Below are 4,479 nucleotides of genomic sequence, written 5' to 3'. Positions count from 1 at the left end.
AAATCGGGATTTTACCGGAGTACCGGGAGGTTACCGGAACCCCCCGGAAACTTAATGGGCCTTAGTGGGCCTTGGTGGAAGAGAGGAGAGGCGGCCAAGGCAAGGGCCGCGGCCCCTCCCTCCTAGTCCTAATAGGACAAGGAGAGGGGTGCGGCGCCCCCATTCCTTCTTCTCCCCCACCTCTTTTCTCTCTCTCTCTCTCTCTCCTAGTACAACAAGGAAAAGGGGGGAGTCCTACTCCCGGTAGGAGTAGGACTCCTCCTGGCGCCCCCCTCTCTAGGCCGGCCGCACCCCCCTTGCTCCTTGAATCTGAGCCGCCGCCACTGTGCAGAAGCTCCCTACTATAGTGAGATTGAAACTTCAGAATCATTACACTTGTAGCTATATCATGTGCCCTTTTTCTGTTGGGCTTCATATATTCATTGGTTGATATGATTTTTAGGTCAGGATAAATTGCAGTGATTTTGCATAATCTGTCCAGGGAGCTTTTCAAGACCAAATGCTTCCTTAATCAAGCTGTTTGGCAACGACAATGCCAAGGTTCAGTTCGGCAAGGAAGCCCAACAACTTTTCTTAATGACCACTATGACAAGTATTCTGGTTAGTGGTTGTTGCTCTCTTGTGGTCGGATGTATTATGGATGTCTCTTGTGCCACCGACAGATTGGTTTGGTGCTTGGTGTGATTTCTAGGCTTGGTAAAACAAGAAATTCTGACGGTGCAACCAGATGTTGATAAGGAGGTTATCTGGTCCTCTTGACCAGTGAGGTTAAAAAACTTCTTCGCCAAAATCTGAAAGTGTAGATATATGCCTAAGTGTATGATATCATGGCATTCACACGCTTCACTCCATGTAATACATCAAACAAAGTGTTGGTATTGCCTCTCTTTGATTTCTTTCATCATGAATGGGATATGTGCATATCCTCATAACTTATTGTCTATGTTGCTTGAATAAGATTGCTTTATTTGTTCAAGTGTTTTTAATGTTAACCAGTGTTATTGTCCCTTAAAAAGAACCACCGGTGGTAATTTGTACTTTTCTATGTGGAAACCTGGGTGATGGATAGTCTTATCAGGGTTGTGTGCCGTTCAAAAGGGAGAGGAAAGTAGCTTAGTCCAAGATTTTTATGCCGCTGAGATCTGGCATTACTTTTTTGTTTTACAGCGTTCTGTTATGAACTCACTCAGAAAGTAGTGCAAATAAAAAAATGGCTTCATGGATTCTTCTTCCGACTGCCTTTCCTCAAAGGAAAGATTAATTAGTTTTACTTTTTTTCCTTAGTTGTCATTTTAATATTTTTGTGTGTACTAACGAAAGGTTGCATTTATTTTCCTTTATTTGGTGATGGTAAGAACATATGCTGCTTGCTATATCTTGTTTTGGCCACTTTAATAGCAATTACTTTGGTTTTAACAAAGTGCATATATAGTCTGATTCATCGTAGCCTTGTAGGCAAAACATGCGGTGATAAAAATATAGACAACTATTTTCACTATAAATTCCGAGTAATACTAGATAGTCTAACATGGCTTCAGATTCTTTTGTTGTTTCATATGTTAGTTTTCTTCTTCACATGGACAAGGGGGCTAAGTTTGGTGTACGTTGTATATTTCTCGATGTAATATCTCGTCACTTCCTTTTTTATAGTCCTTAGTTGCTAGCTTATAGGTCAATTGTAGAGGTAGCACTTTGTGTTCTCTGGGCTAAGCTTAGTTGGGTGTCAGGCCAAGCACCAAGTAGTTGACTGCAGCCTGGCAAGAATCTGAGTTAGTATGTTTATTTTTTCTGTGTAGCGATGCATGGGCCTTTAGCTATCTTCGAAGCGAATAATAATTGATTAATGTATTTCAAAGAAAGAAAGGAGTGCAATACAACCAGAATGGCCAATGTTGAAGATCTCAAGTTTTTTTTTCAGAGTGAAGAGTACTCCATATAAATTCGATTGCAGAAGAAACAGTAAGTTTTAACTACTTGCTTTTTGACTTCTTGTAGGAGGGTGAGCAGATTAGTCGTCAATTAATTCCTAACTTGTTTTAATTTGGCTTAACCTCTGATGCACGTGAATTGTGAGGTATTTTTTGTACGGGCAAGATGAGGTTCTAAAGCTTTGTACCAAATTCCAGGTTTGTGTATTAATGAAATTGGTGTAAAATTAACAGTTATCTTCTCTGAATTTAGAAAGGCGGAGTTCAGGTTTGTGTAATAATGATAGTCAAGTTATTCCACCTCCTCTATCAACAGTTGGTATTCCATCCTTGAAGGCGTTCCTTTAGAAGGGCAGAGTTCTAGAAACACCGAATCCTCGATGAAGAGTCAAGTTCATTTTGCAACTTTTTCTTTCATTTAGTGATATATTTACATTTGCATCACAGGTGAGATATTGAACCCTACGTATAGTTTAGTTTACATGACCGATGTTAATATTTTGATACATTGTTTAAGTAAGGATTATCATGAATGTTAACTGATGAAATCTATGCGTCCAAGTTGGCATAAGATCAGACTTCACTGTATATAAATGATTGTTGTTTGCAGGGGGTGATCGTCACGCCACTGAGGATAGCGTCGCCGTCGGAGCCGAGGCTGATTGTCGACCGCCTGGATCTGGGGGCGCCGCTCAGGCCAGGCGCCCGCACCATGATGCTGCCATCTTCCTACGAGTCACTGCTAGCTGGAGTTGATCGGTAACTGGTTGATTTGGCCATTAATAGCTTACCCCGATCTCTCTGTTTCACATAGGTTAGCTCGGCTAGCGTCCGTCTTGATGTTTTTCCTGATGTTGTACATTGTTTTTTGGGTCTTCTCTACATATATTCGCAAGACAAATAGGCCTACTATAGCATAGTCAAAATTGGTAGCTCTATCTAGAAAAGTTGTGATACTTTTGGTGAAGTTTTCAAGTTGTGCATTGTGGTAGTGTCCCTGCTTCATCTATACAACATCTGTACCTCACTGCCAAGTTGCTGGTGAGCCGCATCCACGCTAAAGATGAGGGCGTCAATTGCATGGCCTTCTCAGTTTGTTCAAATTGCAAGTTTGACTGATTCCCTCTCTAATTCAGGTTGTGAGCCCCTTTGATTAATTCCTTGCTATAACTCTGTAGTGACAGTATCAAGTTTCAAGGATTTTGGGTCTAACTCTGTATGAATACTGTTTCTTTGCTGCAAGTTGGTCGATCCAATCTAAAAAACGAGACCAGACAGGCAAGCACCCCTCGGCATATTTTTATAGAAGGACATACCCAGATTTTTATATTATAAACAGATGGACACATTGTTTGAAGTAGTCTTGCAGTAGATAGTGTTAAGATGTGCTATATGGGATGATATGAACCAAATAGCAAAAGCATTGCTGTTGCCTATGCTACTAAAACAATATGGATACAACATTAGCTAAAAGCCTATTTTTATATTTATTCATCTTCAGATCATTCATTCTTTCTTTAACCTTTTATTTTCTTCCTCATTCTGTTCTTGATTTTCAGGTAACATAATTGATATGGTTTATCATTCAAGGTGTATGTTCACACGAAACTGTTTTTACATGTCATAATGTTTTTTTACATTTCATGGGCATATGCCAAGATCTCTTATGCTCCTAAAAAGGATCTGATCTTGATATACATGTCCTTGGCACTTTCAGAAGTATGTAGACCATCTCCCGGTACATGTAAAAGTACCAATTTCAGAAATATGTAAAGGGACCTTCTCTTGGTCCATGTAAATAGCACTTTTAGATATTGCACATGTGCAAATATAGTTTAAAACACCTGAATACGATTATATGTTCCGTGTGTTGCCAAATTTTCATTAACATCTTCTCCTGCTCAATTAAAGCCATGCACAAAAGATTTGAGTAATGAGAAAGTATTTTCATGCATCAAATTACCTTAGTGAAGAGAATACGTGTAAAATGCAGGGATTCTTTTCCTGGAACTTTAGTCACAATGATATCATTTTACTGAGGTTTCTAATTCACCATACTGCTAAGTTGGGATCTCAAGTTTTCTGATAGCTTCACGATTGTACATCTGCTTATATTCTTTAAATTTAGCCATTTTTCTCCTGATGGTGCATTGCTATATGTTGTGTATAAAGCTTTTCTTGTTGCTCGACGTTTCAAGCTTCCGATTCCACAGAATGAGAAGGGACAAGAAGGCTGCACTTAAACTCTATGATGTTTTGAACATCTAACCAATGTTGACAAAAAGAGCATATTTGGTATGTTTTTCTTGCACAGGTCCAACGTTGGATAATCATAAATGAAATTCCTAAGATTACGTGTGTTACACGTGCAAGCTTACTAGTATAAGGAAAAGAGAAAATTCTAGTTTTAGTTCCTCAACAAATCGACAAATCACAAAGTATAAATTTCATCACTCAACTCTTAAGACAATTTGCACCTTTAACATTCCAAACCAGACAAATTTCGTCCTTAATCTAGCTGGCACGGTTTCAACATCAGACATAATATTTG

The 4,479-nt window shown here is 39.2% G+C and overlaps 1 long non-coding RNA gene across 2 annotated transcripts; it reads left to right on the top strand.

The window, feature by feature from the left end:
- Positions 1 to 437: 437 nt before the first annotated feature.
- LOC125506351 lies at positions 438 to 3,560 on the top strand. 2 transcript variants are annotated; one of them, XR_007282639.1, is made up of 4 exons: positions 438 to 600; positions 692 to 875; positions 1,797 to 2,687; positions 3,488 to 3,560. It is a non-coding gene; the product is annotated as an uncharacterized LOC125506351 (long non-coding RNA). The 2 variants fall into 2 exon arrangements; XR_007282638.1 differs by having other exon boundaries at positions 1,797 to 3,554.
- The last annotated feature ends 919 nt before the right edge of the window (positions 3,561 to 4,479 follow it).

This window comes from Triticum urartu, chromosome 5 (genome assembly GCF_003073215.2).
Source record: "Triticum urartu cultivar G1812 chromosome 5, Tu2.1, whole genome shotgun sequence".
Lineage (NCBI taxonomy): Eukaryota > Viridiplantae > Streptophyta > Magnoliopsida > Poales > Poaceae > Triticum > Triticum urartu.
Note: the sequence above shows the minus strand (reverse complement) of the source record. Positions and strands in the feature narration are given on the sequence as shown.